A 23,319-nucleotide genomic window follows, 5' to 3' on the forward strand; every position below is an offset into this window, starting at 1 on the left:
AGGAAAAGATTCAACAATAGGATAGTCATCGTTCACCAACCTCAGCACGCTTTATGCTATTTTTCATAACTAAGATACATATAAGGGACAGGCATCAATCACTTCAAATCTAAATGGTCAATATGAATGGTAGAGTTAAACTCCACACTGCTAAAAAAAAAAGTTTACTCAATGAGAAGCTGAATCAGCACACCCCATCAGTTATAATCAAATACAGCAGTAGGATTAATAAGTTTAAATGATAGGAGAATGTACCTAGTCATCTCCACTATACATAATATTGTCACATAATGCAAATGAGAATATAGCAAGAAAAATGAATATTCTTTCCCTGCTTGTTAACAGTAGTGCAGGAGTGACCAAAATCAGAGATGATGATGATTATGGGGTAGCATAATCACAATCAGGGAAGTAATGTACCTCCACTCCTCTCTGCAGCAAACTCAATTAATAAAATTAACAAACACCCTTGTGGTTTCAGTCAGCAGAGATGCTCTTATGGATTACGTGTAAGACTACATGTGGATCTGGTTTTCCTGTACTAGAAATAGGAAATTTAAGCAAACCAACAGTTCAGACCATCAAGCGTCTGGTATTTTACTTCAATGCATTTAGTTGCCTATATTTTGCCATGCTAATATAGTGACATCATATTTCCAATTGATATTGAGAATGTTCTTCTGATTATTAAACTGGAAGCTTAGCCCAAATTTGTGCCAGAGAAAGTTACACTGCCATTAAATTTGTAGCTCTACTTTTGATAATATAATTCCAGTCTTTCTGTATATGTTGGTGAAGAGTGAAAAGATCAATATTTAAACAAATACAGGGAGTTTAAAAATCTGCTAGAGAAAAAAATTACTAGTAGATTCCTAAACAAATTCATAATCTAAAAAGATCAGCAGAGTTGTTTATTTAATCCTTTTTGGTATCTTGAAGACAACCACTAATGCCAATAATGAACTGTTCAAAGAAATTTTCCACATGAAAAACAAAGAAAAATGAATGGACATTCATCCTTATCTGTAAATAAAAATTCTTAGGACTGAATTACGAACAACTCGTGTAAATTAGGCTTGATGATTGAAGATGCTATATGTAATCATACCGTTGCAATGCCAATTTTCTCGGGCTCTGCTGTCTTGCATCATGTAAAATAGCATTTTTTAATAGGCAATGCTGATTTCATAACAGCACTACCATTTTTAATCTCTACATTCCAGCAAATGCATGATCTTAAGTTTATACAGCTTTGTCTTCTCATGTCCATCCACCAAAGTGGCTGGAAATGGTGGCAAGTAAGAATTGGCCTCAGCAAGATATATTGAACAATTGGAGTCCAAAAGACGTTGCATGTTAGCTTCACACAGCAAGCACAGGTTTGATGCCAATTCATTACACTGGTACTTGGCTAATCAATATGGATATGGAGGCAATTTAGTGGTTAATATTTCCTCCTGTCCTGCAGGAAAAGCATTCCAATGCTTATGCATTAGAATGGTCTGTGAATTTTGCCTTGCAGAAACATAGGTGATGCCAACTACCTGTATCTTCCTGAGGAAATTACTGCACACTTTTTTTTCCACAGAAGGGACCACCTAGTGGATGCCAGACATCATCCATTTGCTTTTTCCTTTTCTTTGGCTCTCTGAATGTTTGGTAGTGTTATTCCAGCTAGAATATACAAGCTGCTAATGCTTGTTAGCTTAATGCAGCCAGTAATGATTCTGCAGCTGTCATTCAGCTGTTAACTTTTTTGCATGATCTGAATATTCCCAGCCAGACATGCAAACTCAGCACAGGAGTAACACAGAGTGAACACCAAGGTTCTAATTAAGTAGTTCAACAGTTAAATTGAACAAAGAACCTCACAGCATTTCTGCTAAAGGTATCATTAGTTGCTTATAGTTTATTGCTAGATAATTTATTATGGCTGCTGGTGCAATTATAAATATTTTGGCAATTTATTATTTTTAACAAAAGTTTAAATATTCTACAGCAGTGGATTGGCTAGTGCAAAAGATATTATTGTCATTTTAAAAGACCAACATGAACAAAATGTTTCTGGTGATAGGCAACTTGACACTCTCCTCAAGGAACTGAGCACTACTTGCAGAAAGTAGAGAATCCAAGTAGCAGAGCAAGAGTTCCAGAGGAATAAGCAGGTGAAACAGAAGCTCCCACCAGCATACTATATCCACCAACAATATATTTCTTCACCCCAGCCAAAGCAAAGACAACATTTATAAAATGTCTTTACTTCCAAGCTGTTCCAAAATGAATATGACACAGTTGTCACTCACTCCAGTAAAACCTATGTGGATGAGTGTGTGCCTTCTGTGTACACCCAAATCAAAAGCAGTGGATGAACCAGGAATTTTATAGTCTGCTGATGGCTAGATCTGTGGCATTCAAGACCGGTGACTCAAGACTATACAAGAAGGCCAGGTGTGATGTACAGAAGGCTATCTCAGGAGCAAAAGAACAATTCCAATTGAGGTTAGAGGTGGAATCGGATACACGTCAGCTCTGGCAGGGTTTGCAGGCCATTACTTTCTACAAGGTGAAACTTAACATTATGAACAGCAGTGATGCTTCACTCACAGATTAGCTTAATGTCTTTTACGCACACTTTGAAAGGGAGAATAATGCTACAGCTATGAGTCCATGCAGCACTCAGTGATTCTGTGATCTCTGTCTTGGAGGACGATGTCAGAACATCTTTCAAGAGAGTGAACCCTCGCAAGGCAACAGACTCCGATGTGTACCTGGTAGAGTTCTGAAAACCTCTTCCAACTAACTGACAGGTGTGTTCAAAGACATTTTCAGTCTAATTGCTATAGTCAGACTTTTCCTCTTGCTTCAAAACAGCAACAGTCATATAAACGCCCTAGAATGTCAGGGTGAGCTGCCTTAATGACCATCATCCAGTGGCACTCACATCTATTGTGATGAAGTCCTTTGAGAGGTTGGTTATGGCTAGAATGAGCTCCTGCCTCAGCAAGAGCTTGGATCCACCACAATGTGTGTATCACCACAATAACTCTACAGATGTGATCTCATTGGCTCTTAATGCAGCCTTGGATTACCTGGACAATACTAATACTTATGTCAGGCTGCTGTTTATTGAATACAAATTAGTGCTTAATCCAATCACTCCCACAGATCTGATCAAAAAGCTCCAAAATCTGGGCCCTGTGCCTCCCTCTGCAAATGGACCCTTGACTTCCTCACCGGAAGACCACAGTCTATGCAGATCAGAAATACCATCTCCACTTCACTGGTAATCAACACTGGTGCACCTCAAGTATGCATGGTTAGCCCACTGGTCTACTCTCTCTCTATATCCACGACTGTGTGGCTAGGCACAGTTCAAATAAATCAGAATCAGAACCTGGTTTAATATCACTGACATACGTTGTGAAATTTGTTAACTTTAGAGCAGAAGTACAATGAAATACGTGATAAATGATATCGATAAAAACTGAATTGCATTAAGTATATGTCTTTTAAATAGTTAAGTTTAAATGAGTTGTGCATAAAACAACAGAAAATTTAAAAAATAGTTTGGTAGTGTTCATGGGTGCAGAAAGTTGTAAACTCAGCTCCTTCATAGGCACAGGCCTCCCCAGCATCCAGGACATCTTCAAGAAGTGATGCCTCAAAAGGGCGACATCCATCATTAATGGCCCCTGCCACCCAAGATATGCCCTCTTCTCATTGCTACCATCACAGTGGAGGTACAGAAACCTGAAGGCACACAATCAGTGATTCAGGGACAGCTTCTTCCCCTCTGACATCAGATTTCTGAATGGACATTGAACCCATGAACACAACCTCACAATAACAACAAATTTCATGACATAAAGTATGCCAGTGATATTAAATCTGATTCTGATTGTGGTTTACACATTCTAACTGCTGCAACTCATAAATTCAACTTCAAAGTTTGTGTTACTAGAATGCCTATGACTCTCAAGTTTATTACATTCCGAATCTTTGACATGCTTAATTTCTTCAGTGCTGCTCCTACAATTATAACTAAAATCTCAGTTTACAATACAGATGAATAGGAGACAACACAGTGGTTTCTGTACAAAAAGATGGTTTCATTATCTTTCTTCTTTTCACAGCCAAGCAGGCAGAGTGAGTACAAGGAGTTAAATAGATTACAGATAGTTTTGTGATGTCAAGTGCCTTTGAATGCCTACACATTGCCGTTCATGAGCATCTTAACACGAGCATTTTCATGCACTGAAAAAAAATAAGAGCAGAAACAGGCCACATGGTTACTCAAACCTACATCACCATTTGATATGCCCATGACTTATCACTTCCAACTCGTCTACAATGTCATCTTCCTGATATTCAATAACTTATCAACCTCCACTTTAAATACCCACATAGTGATCTTGCCTCCATAGCCTTTCAGGGGTGAGAATTTCAATTTATCACCTTCTGCAGAAAAGGAATGTGTCTTCTTGTGCAGCTGCTTTCTCTCAGTTAAGAATCTCCCACTAAGGAGACAGTATCAATATCTACTCACTGGTGCTCCCTGATGAAGGGTCTTGGCCTAAAACATTGACTGTTTATTCTCATCCACAGATGCTGCCTGACCTGTTGAGCTCCTCCAACACCTTGTGTGCATTGCTCTAGATTTCTAGCATCTGCTGTACCTCTTGTGCCTAGGAAATAACATCAATCAGGCACTGGATGCTGGGAGACTCCCAATGTAGCAATGCTGGTATTATACTCTGCAGCTAGGAAACTTTTCATGTTCAGGATTGTGTATGTGCAAATATATATACAGGGAACATTTAATAAAATGTTGTATTTGGATTGTCATTAATCTTGCAATTTCTCTGTACACCATGCTTTAGCACATAATAAGACCAAATGTTATAGCAGAATTAGGCCATAGGCCCATCAAGTCTGCTCCACATTTCAATTATGGCTGATTTTTTTCAACACCATTCTCCTGCCTTCTACCTATAACCCTTAACTCCCTAATCAGTTAAGAACCTATCAATTTTTGTCTAACTTGGCCCTTAACCATTTGTGGCCACAAATTCACCACCATCTGGCTGATGAAGTTCCTCTTCATCTCACTTTTAAGGGATGCATGCTGGCATAGCAGTTAGTGTAATGCTTTACAGCACCAGTGATCAGGGTTCAATTGTACGTTCTCCCAGTGACCCCGGGTGCTGTGGTTTCCTCCTACATTCCAGAGACATACAGGTTAGGGTTAGTGAGTTGTGGGCATTTCTCTTGGCACTGCAAGCATGGCAACACTTGAGGGCTGCCCCCAGCACATCTTTGACCATATGGACCGTTGATACAAACAACACATTTCACTATGCTTTGATGTACACATGACAAGAAAAGCAAATCTTCCTTTCTTGTTTTTTTATTCTGTGGCTGTGCCCTTGAACTATAGATTCTCCTACTGATGGTAAGATCCTCTCCACATCCACTCTATTCAGACTATTCAGGGTCCATATGATTTCAGTGAAAGTCACCTCGTCTTCTAAACTCCATCAAGAACAGGCCCAGAGACATCAAATGCTCCTCATATGTTAAGCTTTTCATTCCTAGGAACATTCTTCTGAACCTCCTCTGTTCCTCTCCAGGGCCAGTACATCCTTAGATATGAGGCCCAGAACTGCTCACAATATTCCAATGTAGTCTAACTAGTGTCTTATAAAGCTTTTTTATATTTTTGTCCTCTCAAAATAAAATGAATGCTAACATTAAATATGCTTTCTTTGCTACCAACTCAACCTGCAAGTTAACCTTGAGGAAATCCCGAATTAGAACTCCCAAATCCCTGAACAACTCTGATTTCTGAATTTCCTCTCCTCTATATAATAACCTACATCTTATAACAAAGTGCATTACCCTGCACTTCACTATAATGTATTCCATCCGTCATTTCTTTACCGACTCTGAATTTTGCCAAATCCTTCTGCCTACTTCCTGCCTCTGTGACTCTACCTGCCCCTCCACCTGCCTTGGTATCATCTCCAAACTTGACCACAATTACACCATCGCAAATCTTCACAACTCCTGATGATCCTTTGGTCTCAGTATCTGAAGATAATGAGCAAGCTGCATTCAGAAGAGTGAATCTAAGGAAAGCATCCAGTCTGGAAGAAGTACCTGTCCGAGTACTGAAGACCTATGCTGACAGACTGCCTGGTGTGTTCATAGATACCTTCACCCTCTAGCTTTGGCCGTTTGTGATACCCACCTGCTTCAAGCAAGCTTCAATGATACCCAAGAAGAGTATGGTGACCTTCCTCAATGACTATCATCAGTTACACTTACATCCACAGTGATGAAGTGTTTTGAGAGGCTGGTGATGGAGCACATCAGGTCCTGACTGAACAGCAGCTTGAATCTGCTCCAGTTACCTATCAGAGCAACAGGTCCACAGCAGATGCTATCTTATTGGTTCTTCACACAGATCATTAACACATAAAGATTAATGTTGCTCTGTATTAATGATCTGGATGACGGAATTAATGGCTTTGTGGCCAAGTTTGTGGAAGATTGATGGAGAGGCGGGTTGTTTTAAGGAAGCAGGAAGCCTGCAGAAGATTAGGAGAATAGGCAAAGAAGTGGCAGATGGAATATAATTTTAAGTATTGTGAATAGTTATCTAAGAAAATGCACTTGCATTGGAGAGGGCCCTGGTGAGGTTTACAAGAATGATCCCAAGAATGAAGTGCATTTTTAATTACACTGTGCCTGTGCTCGTTGGAGTTTAGAAGAATGGGGGAGGATCTCATTGAAAAGTTCTCAATATTAAAGGTGTAGATAGAGTGGACATAGAGATGATATTTCAAATGGTGGGAGGGTCTAGGACAAGAGGGCACAGCTTCAGAATACAAGGACGTCTCAGGGTTGTATACGATGACATATATGTATGTTGATAGTAAATTTACTTTGAACTTTGAGTCTAGTTTAGCTTGAACTTCTTTTTGTTTGTTCTGTGTATCGTGTCATATACAATATCAGTGATCGATTAACCCTAACTATGATGACTTTTGCTATACTAAGTGGGAGACTAGCTGACTCAATCAGCTGTATATATATCATATATCAGAAAATTAAATGACTAAGACCAAGCAACACACATCAAAGTTGCTGGTGAATGCAGCAGGCCAGGCAGCATCTCTAGGAAAAGGTACAGTTGACGTTTCGGGCCGAGACCCTTCATCAGGACTAACTGAAAGAAGAGCTAGTAAGAGATTTGAAAGTGGGAGGGGGAGAAGTGGGAAGTGCTCTCCCCCTCCCACTTTCAAATCTCTTACAAGCTCTTCTTTCAGGTTTTTAAATTTCAAAATATACTTTATTCAAAAATAAATATATACAATAAACCATTCAATAACTTTTCATCCTGTACATACGTTTCCATTACAGTCAGTACATATCCATATTTATAGCCACCCACGTGGCACTCCAGTAGTTCAGCTTACCATATCATTGTTGAGGGGTATACTCCCCGCCCACCGACCCCTCTCATTCCCACGGGTGGGGAAACCTATACCGTGGTCCTTCCCCACCGGGCCCTTGCGGTGGCTGCACCGAGTTTCAGTGCGTCCCTCAGCACGTACTCCTGCAGCCGAGAATGTGCCAGTCGGCAGCATTCTCCCACGGACATCTCCATGTGCTGGAAGATCATCAAGTTTCGGGCCGACCAAAGAGCGTCTTTCACCGAGTTGATGATCTGCCAGCAGCACTAGATGTTGGTCTCCGTGTGCGTCCCCGGGAACAGCCCGTAGATCAGAGAGTCCTCTGTTACGCAGCTGCTGGGGATAAAACGTGACACTAGCCCGTCCATCCTCCTCCACACCCTCTTTGCGAACTGGCAGTGTGCAAAGAGGTGGGTCACAGACTCCTCCTCACTGCAGTCCTCCCGTGAGCAGTGGGGTGCGGAGACAACGTTCCGGGTGTACAGGAGGGCTCTGACTGGGAGGGTCCCTCTCACCGCCAGCCTGGCGAGGCCTTGGTGCCTGTTGGTGAGGTATGGCGATGAGGCATTTTGCCAGATGAACTGGACAGTCTGCTCAGGGAACCACCCCACTGTGTCCATCACGTCCTTCTCCTGCAGTGCCTGCAGGACACTACGTGCCGACCACTGCCTGACGGCCCTGTGGTCAAAGGCGTTCTCCTGGAAGAACTTTGCTACGTAGGACAGGTATGCCGGCAACGACCAGCTGACTGGGGCGTTGCGCGGGAGTGGGGCCAGACCCATCCTTCGTTGCCAGGGCGACAGGTAGAACCTGGGCACATAGTGGTACTTGATGCCCACATACCTGGGTTCTACACACAACCTGATGCAGCCACATACGAAGCTGGCCATCAGGGTGAGGGCGACATTGGGGACGTTCTTGCCCCCGTTGTCCAGGGACTTGTGCATGACGGTCCGTCTCACCCGCTCCATCTTGGATCCCCAGACGAATCTGAAGACAGCCCGGGTGATTTCCGAGCTGTAGGAGCGGGGTCGGGCCAGACCTGCGCCAAGTACAGCAGCCCTGAGAGCACCTCACACCTGATGACCAGGTTCTTGCCCGTTATCGACAGGGAGCGCCCTCCCCACAGTCCCAGTTTCTGTTTCACCTTGGCAGTCCGCTCCTGCCAGTTCTTGTTGCACGCCTCAGCCCCTCCGAACCAGATCCCCAACACCTTCACGTGGTCAGACCTGATGGTGAAGGGGACGCTGGATCAGTCGGGCCAGTTGCCGAAGAGCATGGCTTCGCTCTTCGTGCGGTTGACCCTGGTCCCCAACGCTAGCTCGAACTGTTCGCAGGTGCCAATCAACCTGCGACCTCGGATCAGCGCAGAAGACGGTGACGTCGTCCATGTACAGGGAGGTTTTCACTTGGGTCCCTCCACTGCCTGGCAGCGTCACCCCTCTTATGCCCTCATCCCTCCTGATGGCTTCCGCAAAGGGTTCTATGCAGCAGACAAACAAGACAGGGGAGAGGGGACAGCCCTGCCTGACTCCAGACCTGATGGGGAAGCTGTCTGTTTCCCACCCGTTGACCTGGACTGCACTACGGATGTCTGTGTAGAGCAGTCTAATCCAATTCCGGAATCCCTCCCCAAATCCCATTTTGGAGAGCCCGTCCGCCATGTACGTGTGCGATATCCTGTCGAAGGCTTTCTCCTGGTCCAAGCTGACCAGGCAGGCGTCCACCCCCCTGTCCTGCACGTAGGCGATGGTGTCCCTCAACAGCGCGAGGCTGTCTTTGATCTTCCTGCCCGGTACAGCACAGGTTTGGTCTGGGTGGATCACCTGTCCTAGAGCAGACTTGACCCTGTTGGCGATAGCCTTGGACAGGATCTTGTAATCCACATTCAGGAGAGAGATGGGTCTCCAATTTCTAATGTCCTCCCTTTCCCCCTTCTGCTTGTAGATGAGGGTGATGATGCCCTTCCTCATGGACTCAGACATACTGCCGGCCAGAAGCATAGCGTTGTACACTTCCAGCAGGTCTGGGCCCATCCAGTTCCACAGAGCCGAGTACAACTCAGCCGGTAAGCCGTCGCTTCCGGGAGTCTTACCCGACCCAAAGGAACGGATGGAGCCTGTCAGCTCGTCCAGGGTCAGTGGCTGATCCAGGCTCTCCCGCTTGCCATCGTCTAAGACCGGCGTGATAGACGACAGGAAGTTGCGGGAGGCTGTGGATTCTGTGGCCTTTTCGTCGTACAGACCGGCATAGAAGGACTTCAAGATCCTCAGTATGTCGGTCTGCGAGGACGCGACTGAGCCGTCCTCTTCCTTAAGGTTGTGGATCACAGAGCTCCCCCTGTGCACCTTTTGGAAGAAGAAGCGTGAGCATGTCTCGTCCTGCTCCACGGTTTGGACCCTTGATCGGAAGATGATCTTGGAGGATTCGGCGGCAAGGTGCTGGGCTTGCCGGCCCTTCACCTCTCCCAATTCCTCCCTGACATCCACCCCCTTCGACTGCAGGAGGAGAAGTTGCTGCAACTCTGTCTGGAGTTTACGCAGTTCCCTCTGCTCCTGCCTTGCCTTCTGGATACCCTTGCGGATGAAGAACCTCTTAATGTTCTCCTTGGTGGCTTCCCACCAGTGAACCGGGGAATCAAAGAAGGCTTTCAAGGTTCTCCAACCTGTGTACTCCCTCTCTAGTTCCTCGATGTTCTCTGGGGTCAGCAGCTTTACGTGCAGCTTCCAAGTCCCCCTGCCTGCCTTCTGGTCTCCCGTAAGAGACAGGTGGCTCTCAGAAGGCAGTGGTCAGAGAAGAACACCGGCGTGACGTCGGTGGACCTGACCGTGAGGGACTCAGACAGGAAGAGGAAGTCGATCCGGGAGCGGGCTGAGCCGTCCGATCGTGTCCAGGTGGCTTGCGGCTGTGCTCCACCTGTGGGTGTGCCAAAGGCGTCGCGCAGCTTGGCTGTCTTCACCATTTCCCCCAGGAGTCTAGAGGTACTGTCCAGCCTGCCGTCGGCACTGCCAGGTCTTCCAGCCGCATCAATGATGCAGTTGAAGTCTCCGGCCAGAACGACCGGCTGGGACGTCACCAGCAGCTGTGGGAGCTGCTCGAAGACGGCCAGCCGCTCGCTCCGCACGGGGGAGGCGTACACGTTGATCAGCCGGAGCGGAGTGCCCTGGTATTTGACGTCTACTAGCAGGAGGCGCCCCGCAACCACCTCTTTAACTTGGGTAATTGAGAAGTTGCCTCCCCGCAGCAGAATCCCTAGGCCGGAAGCGCGACAATCGTTGCCCCCCGACCAGACAGACAAACCTTTTTTCCACCACCGTGACCACGTCCGGTAGTTCCGGAGGTGTGGTAGTCCACACTCCTGGAGGAAGGTCACGTCGGTCTTTACAGTATCCAGGTACTGGAGCGTGCTGACGCACCGCCCAGTACTCTTCAAACTTCGCACGTTCAGGCACGCCAATTTAAGGTCCGCCATCATTGTAAGTCCTTTATTTTGGCTGCTCTCCGTCCTCACCCTTGCCATCCTGAGCCTTCATTCCCACCGCCTTTGTGAAGTTTTCCACCTCCTGTGGGCTCAGGTAGTACTCCCCCGGGTGTGGCCGTTCTGGTTCTGGGCGAGGGGGGGGGGGTTTGTTGACTTCCTGGGCTGCTTCCCCTTCTGGCTGCTGGGTGCCAGCCCTGGCTCTGCTCCCGGATTCCCGGAGCTGTGTGTGTCTGCTGCTCTCCGCCTCCTGTACTTGGGGGGTGGCCAGCAGACTTTCTCCCTCCTCTCTCCTCCTCTCCACCTGTTCTGCCAGCCGCTTCTTCTGTCGGGGCTGCTGGCCTCCCCCAACTCCTTCCCCTTCTGAAGAGGACAGGGTACCAGAGGCTGTGTGGTTCCCTGCTCTTTTCTTGTGTTGCTCCGCCTTCTGTCGCTTGGCCGCTGCCTTTTGGGTCTTTTTGTGTTTCACGACCTTCCATTCCGTTTCTACCTCAGCTCTCCCCTCCTCCATGGACTCCTGCTCATCGTTTGCCTGGTCCTGGAGGGTCTGCAGGGGGGTGGCAGGACTTGGGGTGCTTGCACCTTCCTCCCTGGTTTCGTTGTCCGTCCTGTCGGGTGCCTCATCTGCAGCGCTGGCGGGTACATCCGAATCTGCCTGGGCCCCTTCAGGGCCAGCACCTCCCCTGGTCGCCTGTGCGTAGGTGCCTCACGCCTCGGGCAGGCTCTGTACAGGTGGCCAGCCTGTCCGCAAAGGTTGCAGGACTTGGGCTGCGATGTGCCCTGCCTTGCCGCAGTTTCGGCACACCCTGGGTTGCTCCGCGTACACCATGTGCCCTCGGTTCCCTCCGATGGCAAAGACGGGGGGGAGGGGGGGTGGATGACGCCGCCGTTGGAATCCAACCTCAGCTTCACCTTGACCTGTCTTTTGCTGGTCCAGATTCCCAGTCCGTCCTTCACGTCCGCTGGTGTTCCTACGCTCTCCACATACCGAGCGAGGAATGTAAGGACATCTACCACTGGCATGTGCGGGTTGAACATACGTACCGTGATTGTCCGTTCCTGTTGGGCAGCCGTTGCAAAGAGGGCCTGTGCTTTCAGCAGCGACAGCGGCGCCTCTGTCCCCTTCAGCTGAAGCTGCTGGTACAGCTTCTGCCACCCTGCAGCCTGCCGGAAAGTGACATCGAAGAAACCTGCGAAGTCCTGGACGCAGTAGATGTCGTCGGGTGTAAATCCACAGCACACCATCAAGACCTTCCGGATGAAGGTCTCTCGGGTGAAGCCGGTGCCCCTGTTCAGGTCTCGCACTGTCAGCCTGACAGTGTTCTTGATACCCGGGCCTCGAGCCGATGCACTGCTCGCTGCTGCCTTCTTCTTCCTCACTGCTGTCGTCGCTGGTATGGGGTGTTAGATTGGAGGCCAATCAGCATTAGGATCCACCCCTGCGTCAGCGCAAACTCTTCTCCTCCGCCTTCTGGTCTGATAAGAACAGATACTACACTTGATCTGAGTCCTGAAGAAGGGTCTCGGCCTGAAACACCGACTGTACCTCTTCCTAGAGATGCTGCCTGGCCTGCTGCGTTCACCAACAACTTTGATGTGATTTGCTTGAATTTCCAGCATCTGCAGAATTCCTCGTGTTTGCGTGACTAAGACCAATCTCGCATGACCTCTTTCTCACAGCACATTAACAGGAGGCATAAAATGTGTGACTTGAGTTCTTGGATAATCAAAATAGCTTCAAAATTAGATCCATTAGTGCTCATCTTTCATATTCAAATTACACATACTAGAAACATAACCAGGTTGGATCATGCAAATGATCCCTTTCAAGTGAAATCAAACCCTTTGGGAGATTAGCCTGAGCACTTCTGTTTGCCTTTTACCTTAGTGTCAGTCACATAACTAATGACACCACAAGTCACTCATTGTAGATATGAAGTGAACATTTTGAATGCGACTTACAATCTTTTTACCAACATTTGCAAATTAACTGGACCATAGTACATCAAGGTGGCTAACAACTTTAGTTCAAAGGAGTCTCCACTCTAATAATGTTTTACACCTAGCGTCTGGCAGCCACAGGTTTCAATGCTCGGGATATTTAAAACCTTAGCCCTGGGTGCGCCACCTTTTTCATAAGCACAGACAACTACCTGCTGAGAACCACTCTGTAACATTAATCATCCCACACCTCCCAGTGGCACAAGGTCAATCACAGCATAGGACTCTGTTAGAGCAGGTGATCACATGGAGAAAGGCACCACTCATAGGATAGCCATGTGCCTCTTTCGCTATATTTTTTCATCTCCTGCAAGACGGTTTTTAATGCAGCTGTTCTGTGGTTGCTCTGGAGTGAGTTCCTCAATCTGAGCCATTGTCAATAATCACCCTCACAAATACATGGCAGTTGGGAACTTTTCTCACAGCTTTCAAAGAGAACCTTATATATCCTAATTTAAACACAAACTTCTGTGTGTAAGTCACCATAGCACTGTTTATTAATGTAGGTATGGCCAATTTCAAAACTTCTGGCAGGTGATCCAACTAGGTACCTAATTTATATTCAATACACATTCATCACAAATGGGAGAAATCCCAAGATCTAAATAAGTACATCGTAGAAAATAGAGATAGAAATTTCCTTAAAATCACACAAATGGAAATTCAAGTAGCTGATTAGTAATTAACTTTGAATGGTCAATATTTTAGAGCATCATGACTAATCCTGATCTACAAATTGCAGCTCAAAGCAATACCCTTCATATGATGTTATCACATTATTAGCAACATCAGATGGCTTACATTGATTAGGAATATAAACTTGGCCAGATGTTTTAAATATTTATCTTAATGAGGGAATAATAAATGTCAAAGGTTAAAACCCATAATGGAAAGGTCAGAGATTGACTCTGTTTATTGGGTTGATGGATGAAGTATAGGTATGAAGGAAGGTTTCAAGTTATATGAAGTTAGAATTTTTAAAATTGTAATTATATTGCTCATCTGTGAAATAATGTAGTTTCCACATTGGCCTCATTAGACACCTCAGACACCACAAAATTGGAGTGGAAGCAAGTCATTCCCACAGAAACAACCCCAAGAGCACCTCTCAAATCTGCAAATGCAAACTGCAAAGTTTTGGGCAACTTGAAGAACCAGAATCAGGTTTATGTTGTGAAATTTACAATACATAATAATAGAAGAACTGTGAATTACAGTAAGTATATATATATATATATATATATATATTTTAAAAGTTTATATATAAATAGTTAAATAAGTAGAGCAAACACATAAATAAAAGCAGTGAGGTAGTGACCATTCAGAAATCAGATGGCAGAGGGGAAGAAGCTGTACCTGAATCGTTGAGTGTGTGCCTCAGGCTCCTGTACCTCCTTCCTGATGGTAGCAATGAGAACAAGGCATGACCTGGGTGAAGGGGTGCGGCAGGTGTCCTTAATGATGGATGCCACCTTTTCAAGACATCTCTCCTTGAAGATGTCCTGGATACTACTGAGGCTAGTGCCCATGAAGGAGGTGACTAAGTTTACAACTCTCTGCAGCTTATTGAGATCCTGTGCAGTAGCCCCCTCCCACCCCCCATACCTGACATTGATGCAGTCAGTAAGAATGCTCTACACAGTACATCTGTAGAAATTTGTGAGCGTCTTTGGTGATGTACCAAATTTCCTCAAACTCTTAATGAAATATAGCCACTGTCATGTTTTCTTTGTAGCTGCATCAATATATTGGGTCCAGGATAGATCCTCAGAGATATTGATACTCAGGAACTTGAAATAGCTCACTCTTTCCACTTCTGATCCCTCTATGAGGACTGGTGTGTGCTTCCTTGTCTTACACATTTTGAAGTCCACAATCAGTTCTATGATTTTACTGACACTGAGTGCACGGTTGTTGCTGCGACACCACTCAACTAGCTGATATATCTCACTCCTGTACACCCTCTCATCACCTTCTGAAATTCTGCCAGCAATAGTTGTATCATCAGCAAATTTATAGATGGCATTTGGCTGTGCCTAGTCACACAGTCATGGGTGTAGAGAGAGTAGAACAGTGGTATAAGCACACACCCCTGAGGTGCAGCAGTGTTGATTGTCAGCAAAGTGAAGATATTATTTCTGATATGTGCAGTTTGTGGTCTTCCGATTAGGAAATTGAGGATCCAGTTACAAAGGAGATACAGAGGCACAGGTTCTGGATCTTTTTTGATCAGAACTTCAGGAATGGTATGTTAAACACTGAGCTGAAGTCAATAAATAGCATCCTGACATAGGTATTTGTATTGTCCAGATGATCCAAGAGCCAGTGAGATTGCATCCATTGTAGACCTGTTGTGGCGAGTCCAGATCCTTGCTGAGCAGGGAGTTAATTCTAGCCATCACCAACCTCTCAAAGCACCTCATCACCATAGATACGAGTACTACTGGACGATAGTCATTACGGCAGCTCACGCTGCTCTTCCTGGCCACTGTTATGATTGTTACCCTTTTGAAGCAGGTGCGAACTTTCAACTGTAGCAATGAGACATTGAAAATGTCTTTGAATACCCCCGCCAGTTGGTTGGCACAGGTTTTCAAAGCCCCACAGGTATTCCATCATGGCCTGTCACCTTGCGGGGATTCCCCCTCTTGAAAGACAGCCTAATGTCAGCCTCCAAGACAGAGCTCACAGAGTTACTGGGTGCTGCGGGGATCCACATAAGCTGTAGTTTTATTCTCTCTTCCAAAGTGAGCATAAAATTCATTGAGCTCACCTGTGAGTGAAGCATCACTTCAATTCATGATATTAGGTTTCACTTTGTAAGTAATGGCCTGCTAACCTGACATGCATCCGAATCCACCACTAACCACATTTGGAATTGTTTATTTGGTCTTCAGATAGCCCTCCATAAGTCATACCTGGTTTTCTTGTACAGATCTGAGTCGCCAGACTTGAATGCCTCAAATCTAGCCCTCAGCAGACTATGAACCTCCTGGTTCATCCATATTTAACTTTAATTTATTTAATTTTTTTTTTTTAAATGTTTCATTTTCCTTGTTTTACTAAATGAATACTTTCACAAAATACTGGATAACCTTCAAAATTATCTAGTAATTCACTATTCAGCAAAGATAATAGACAATTCAGAGAAGCAAAAAGAAAACAAAGTGTTTTATAGCTAGAATTTGCAGCATTTTTGTGCATCAAATGAACAGTTTTAAAGTCATAGAACACCACAGCAAAGAAACAGGTCTTTTGGCCGATCTAGTCCATGCCAAAATGCAATACCCCTTGCACTGAAATATACACAACCCAGAACATCAGTCCCACCACGCTCAACCTTTTCATTCCTGACTTTGTGTGTAGCCTTAACAACATCTTTCCACACAAATATTGTGCTATCTGCTCTGGTTCCCCTCCCCCTACAACTCTAGTTTAATCCCCCTCCCACCTCCCCACCCCATGCAGCACTAGAAAACTTTCCAGCAAGGATATTAGTTCCCCTCCAGTTCAGGTGCAAACCATCCCTTCTGTACAGGTCCCACCTTTCCTAGAAGAAAGTCCAATGATCCAAAACTGTGAACTCCTCCCCCCTGCACCATCTTCTTAGCCACATGTTAAGACCATAACACATAGGAGCAGAATTAAGCCATCTGGCCCATCGAGTCTGCTCTGCTATTCAATCATGGCTGATCCTTTTTTTCTATCTCCTCCTCAACCCCAGTTCCCAGCCTTCTCCCCATAACCTTTGATGCCATGTCCAATCAAGAACCTATCAATCTCTGCCTTAAATACGCCCAGTGACCTGGCCTCCACAGCTGCATGTGGCAAAAAATTCCACCAATTCACCACCCTTTGGCTAAAGAAATTTCTTCACATCTCTGTTTGAAGGGGTGCCCCTCTATTCTGAGGCTGTGCCCTCTTGTCCTAGGATCTCCCACCATGGGAAACATCCTTTGCACATCTACTCTGTCTAGGCCTTTCAACATTCAAAAGATTTCAATGAGATCCCCCCTCATCCTTCTGAATTCCAGCGAGTACAGACCCAGGGCCATCAAACATTCATTGCACAATATCATGTTAAGCTGTATGATCTTCCTATTTCTGGCTTCACTCACATGTGGCATAGGTAGCAATCCTGAGATCACAATCCTGAAGGTCCTGTCTTTCAACTTAGCGCTTTTTGTGTGCTATAAACACTGTATGTTGCTTAGTGGTTTGAATAAACTGATCCTGTCTACATTTGGAAATATTCAAGTTGTCAACTTATATTCCTATATGGTAATATGTTAAATATAACAAAATATATGGAAAACAAATTGACAAAAAAAAATCAATGGATCTTCCGATGTACCATGAAGATCATTTTAACTGGCTGCATCACCATCTGGTATGGGGGAGGCTACTGCACAGGATCAAAGTAAGCTGCAGAGGGTTGTAAAATTAGGTACTAGCCTCCATGGTATCCAAGACAACTTCAAGGAGTGGTACCTTAAAAAGCATCCATCGTTAAGGACCCCCAGGTACAGGTTCTTCCTCTCTGCCATCCGATTTGTGAATGGACATTGAACTTATGAACACTACCCCTCACTACTTTTTCATTTCTGTTTTTGCCCTGCTTATTTAACTATTTTATTTCATACACACACACACACACACACACACAGTAATAAACATTTTTCTCTATTTATCATGTATTCCATTGTAGTGCTGCTGCAAAGTAAATGAATTTCATGACATATGCCAATGATATTAAACCTGATTCTGAGGAGATAAAGCATCAATCTAAAAGCTCCAAATGCTGGAAGTTTGAAATAAAAACAGAAAATGCCAGAACCACTTAGTAAATGGGACCACATCTGTGGAAAAAAGAAACAGAGTTTGCATATTAGGTTGGATGGGAAAGAAATAAACCAAGATAGTTTTAAGTTGTAGAGATGTAGTGGGGAGGATTAGGCAATGTTTATGAAGACAATATTTCTGATAAACTGAGGTCATAGCTGCTGAGGGGATAAACTGTAAACAAGGTCATCTGGCTAAAGGGCTGGGGGGGAGGAGGGAGGGAGGGAGAGAGAGAGAGAGAGAGAGAATGAATGAGAGAATATGAATCTGAACACACTTGCTGTGAAATGAGTGCAGTTAGAGGTGAGAACACAAAGGCATATAAATACTATGAAATGCAGAGCCATAGGAAATGCCCAGAAGGATGGGCAGTGCTGATTGAAAGGAAAACTGAGCCAAATCATAGATGGAGGAGCCAGTTCTGACAAAGACCAAGAAATCAAATTACCCAAAGTTGTACATTTTGATAAAGTCCAGAACACTGTTCCCCAAGCTTATGCTGGGCATTGTTGTAATAGTTCCAAAGACCATAAATGGATCAGAGTGCGCGTGGGATGGGAAAGTACATTAGTAGGTACCAGGAAGCTTTAGAGCTGCTACCGCAGACATTCCACAAAGTAGTTACCCATTCTAGGTTTGGCTTTTCCATGGCACAGGAGACAATATTGTAAATTCCAAATGCACTCCACAGAATGGAAGAAGTGCAAATGAATTACTGGTTCATCTGGAAGGACTATTCGGTTCCCCAGAGGAAGGAAAGGGTGTAAGAACAGGTTTACATCACTACCAGTTGCATGGGAAATTGCCAAAAGAGAATGGTTGGTGAAGATGGAAGAACAAACCTGAAGTTGAAGGGAATAGTCCCTTCAAAATGCTGACAGGAAAGGGAAGTAGATCATCAGGTGATAGAAAATGGCAGCTGCCATGTTACTGATATGATGGAAAGCTGATTTTGAAGCTGATGGACTTACTGCTCTGTTTTGTTAACAGATCACAAAGATAGACCAGAAATTAGATGACATCCTGATTATGCTAAAAGACCAGCTTGCCATACAACACCTGCCATATTCCTCAGGTTCTACATCGTCAACTATCAAATACACTCTCTCCACTTCAGAGACATGTGCAATGAATTCCGAAGCTTGAGGCTGCATAAGCAGTGTTTGCAATGTAAGCATCCCTATTGGTGAACATTCTCAGAGTATGAGTGGAAAACAATATAAACTAATGAAGGATGGTCTGTTTCTTTGGGTAATAGATATAATTTATTGCTTTAAAAATATGCTTTCTTCCTAAAACTTGTTTATTCTGTAAAATTGTCTACATCTATCTGTACTTTAGCTAACTAATTCTAAATGTTTTATAATGAGAATTTAAACTTTGTTAATGCTTTGCAAATGAAGTTACTGAATTACCACCTAACACACTGTCCTACTTCATGAATCTGTCTTCCTCCATGTTGAAGACCACCAGGAAGAAGCACCAAAGTGCTTGGGTAGAAGACTTCACAATCTATTTCCAAAGATGGTTCACTGTCAAAAGTCAATCACTGCTAGCATGCTCTAAGGATTTTGCTACCAGACTGAACCTTTCGTACATTCTGAAAGAACCAATATCAGAGAAGTCAAAATACTGACTCATCTTCTCATTAGTCTGACTGTCAACGATGTATCTATTCACATCTATTTAATGGAAGTGACTTCTGTGGGAGTAGTATTCATGTGGAGGATGACCAATAGCTGAAGTAAATAGAAAACATGAAATATACCCAGTGACTCAAAAATTGGACATATGAGGTAATGTGAGCCTTCTTGAACAGAAGATTATACTTCACATTTTTACCTTTTGCTCTGAGATAAATCTCACTCTACCATTCCCATCAAGTGGCAAGGTTCACTCTGCTGGAAGAATGGAAAAAAATATATCAGGAATAACACCAAGGATACCTAATGGTAAGATGTTGAGCTGCTAAAGCTACAAGTCAGAACTCCAAGACTGCTGCATAGAAGCAGCAGCATCTTATAGACTAGATGTGATCCATAGAGAATGGATCTACAGCCCTGCCACATCCATTTGTGAAACTGATGGATATTTGAACAAAAACAACAAAAAGGGGAGAAAGCATCTTTCGTAAGCTGCCAGAGATCAGTACGCAATGGGAAAGTTGAGATTAAAATATTTATAACATTCTGCCAGGAGTGCCAAGAGGGACATCTAGATCTCTTCCTGGGATCATTATATAAAAAAAAACAGAATGCAGCCAATTAAATTACATCCATGTGATACTCGAGGTACAACCTCAGAACACAAATCAAGTTTGTCAAACTTCATTTCTCTTTCATAAATTCAAGTGGACTCTGCCTAATCTTACTATTTTCTGCTGTTACTACTTATTTAATAGATTTTTGTTATATTTTCCTTCTATTGATGTCAGGATAATTGGTCTCTAGCATCATGTTTTCTCTCCTAACTTAAATATTGTGGGAAATTTTCTGTGATAGCCATTCAAGAGTATGGAATTTTGGAAGATGACAACCAGTGTATTCACTATTTCCACAGTTACTTTCATCAAAATCTGTGGTGCCTGTCATTAGGTGCTGGGGGTTCATCATCTTTTGATAATGGTTTAATTTCTCTGCCATTTCATTAGTCCCCATTGTAATTTGCCCTATATCAGTAAGAGACCTGCATTAATTTTTGCTAATCCATTCCCCTTTTTACATATCATATTTTTATGTCCTGTTATGTTTCTCACTATTTGTTTTGATGCTTATTTGCTAAAGACCATAAGAATTAGGAGCAGAATTAGGTCATTCAGCCCATCATGGCTGATTTATTATCCCCTTAACCCCATTCTTCCCGTAACCTTTGACAACCTTACCAATGAAGAACTTATCTACCTCCACTTTAAATACACCCCATGACTTGGTGTCCACAGCCATATGTGGCAATAAGTTACACAGATTCGCTGAAGACCATCTAGCTGAAGAAATTCCTCCTCATTTCAGATCTAAAAGGACGTCTTTGTATTCAGAGGCTGTGCCCTCTGTTTTGAGACTCCCCCACTATAGGAAGTACAGGTCACATCCACTCTATCTCAGCCTTTCAAAGTTTGAAAGATTTCAATGAGATCCCCCAGCCTCATCATTCTTCTAAACTTAGCAAGTACAGGTCTATCGCCATCAAATGCTCCACATATGTTAACCCTTTCATACATTAACCTTTTCATTCATTCCACGAATCATTCTCATGAACGTCCTCTGGGCCCTCTCTAATGTCAGCACATCCTTTCTTAGATAAGGGGCCCAAAACTGCTCACCATAACGCAAGTGCAGTCTGGCCAATGCCTAATAAAGCCTCAGCATTTGCATTCTAGTCCTCTCTAAATTAATGTTAACTCAATCTGCAAGTTAACCTTTAGGGAATTCTGCACTAGGATTCCCAAGTCCCCTTACACCTCTGATTTCTGAATTTGTTCCCCGTTTAGAAAATAGTTTACGCCTTTATTCCTTCTACCAAAGTGCATGACCATACACTTCTCTACTCTGTATTCCATCTGCCACTTCTTAGCCCATTCTCCTAATCTGCCCAAGTCCTTCTGCAGACTCCGAGCATCCTCAACACTACCTCTCCCTCCACCTATCTTTGTATTATCTGCAAACTTGGCCACAAAGTCATCAATTCCATTATCCAGATCTCTGACATAGAATGTGAAAAGCAGTGGTCCCAACACTAACCCTTGGGAAGCACCACTGGTCACCACTGGCAGCCAACCAAGTCTGAAACAATCCTGAACCTCAGACTCACTGGCCTTTTTTGGCAACATTATAAGCCTTTTCATTTTATTCAATGTGCTTTTATTTTTATCAATTACCATGGCTGGATCACTTTCCTGTTTTCTTTTGAATGCTGCACTTGAGTTGTAAACTGGTAGAAGATTTTTCAATGTTAGCTATTGCTCCTAACGTTCATATCTTCAAATGACATTCACCCAGTCTAACATTGCCTCAAGCTTTCATAGATTTGCTGCATTCAAATTTGAAACCCTGGTTTTAGATTGAACAAATTGACTTTAATATTTTTTAAATGCTGTATTATATTAGGATCACTGATCACTTTACTAAATAAGTACTTAACCCTTTCTCATTATACAATAGGAAAGGAAAGGAAAGGTACGTCGCATCCGGAGCTTCTCCGGTTAGCAGACGATTTCCCTCCACGCCCCTCTGACGTAGTGGGGAACCGTGTACGAGGCAAGTTACAGCGGTGGTTTGCCGGGTGAGTTTCCAAGGAGATCACCAGCTCGTAACCCAGCACGGATGGAAAGCGTGCAGGGAGCTGGCTGCGTTCAAACCCAGGACCTTTCATCCCAAAGTCCGGCGCTGATGCCACTACGCCACCAGCCAGGTCGCCATTACACAATACTAGGCCTAAAATATCTTGTTCACTGATTGCTTCCTCAACATACAGATCTAGAAAACCATTTCTCCTACATTCAATAAAAAACTCATTCTCCACAATATTAGTGATAATCTGGTTTTCTAAGGGTAAGTGTAGTTTTATGGCCCTATTATTATTGTACCGCACCTATTACATATGCCTCTGATTTTCTGACAAACTTTGTGCTCCGTTATAACGACTGTTTGGTGGCCTATAAAGAAAATTCATCAATGTATTATGCTTGTTGTTTCATAGCAAATCCTGAATAGTTCTTCATTTTGTAACCAAGGTTTTTTCTCTTTCTACTGCTTTCATCCTTTAAAAAAAAATTCAGGACTATCCAGCTCCTTTTCCACATAGTCTGTCTTTTCAAAAAAAAAATTATGTATCCTGGATTATTTAATTCACAACCTTGGGGGTTTGTAGCCATCTATGTAGTAGTATTAGATCATACTCATTTATTTCTAATTGTGCCTTTAATTCACCTACCTTATTACAAATGCTGCCTGCATTCAAATAAAGAACCTTCAAATCTATCTTTGTACTACTGCTCCCTTCACTCTGACTGTAGATAGAAGTGCATTTTATTTTTTGATTTTACACCTTGTCATTTCCCCGATTCATTTTTTCTACCCTGTTCTGTTGTATTATCCTTACTCCTTATCTTCCCCTGACCAAAATTTGACCTCTTTCCCCAAGTTGTTTTTAGTTTAAAGTCCTATCTACAGCCCTAGTTATTGACATTTCATATTTATCCTTATTGCATAGACAATGTGCCAGATGGCCTCCTTCTGTGACACAAGAGATTCTACAGATGCTTGAAATCTTGAGTAACATACTCAAAATGCTGGAGGACTCAGCAGGTCAAGCAGCATCCGGGGCTCCATCGATCAGGGCCAACCATGGATGTTGTGTCCTGGCTATCTAGATATGCAAGCCAGGACAGTACAATATGAAGAGCAAGCTGTTGCCCATGTATCAAGCTCATGCTCTCCATGCATCTGATGATCCCAAAGGAATAGCAGAGACCTTTTGGCACCAGCAGCATCACAGGAGTTGCCAACTCAACGTAGTACTGCC

General features: G+C 43.9%; 2 long non-coding RNA genes across 2 annotated transcripts in view; one reads left to right on the forward strand and one right to left on the reverse strand.

The window, feature by feature from the left end:
- LOC140203341 (uncharacterized) overlaps positions 1–23,319 on the reverse strand; it is a 170,283-nt gene that overhangs the window by 60,861 nt on the left and 86,103 nt on the right. The window lies entirely within an intron of this gene.
- On the forward strand, positions 10,334–22,443 carry LOC140203340 (uncharacterized). The gene is made up of 3 exons (XR_011887344.1): positions 10,334–10,459; positions 18,790–18,969; positions 21,957–22,443. It is a non-coding gene; the product is annotated as an uncharacterized lncRNA (long non-coding RNA).

This window comes from Mobula birostris, chromosome 9 (assembly GCF_030028105.1).
Source record: "Mobula birostris isolate sMobBir1 chromosome 9, sMobBir1.hap1, whole genome shotgun sequence".
Lineage (NCBI taxonomy): Eukaryota > Metazoa > Chordata > Chondrichthyes > Myliobatiformes > Myliobatidae > Mobula > Mobula birostris.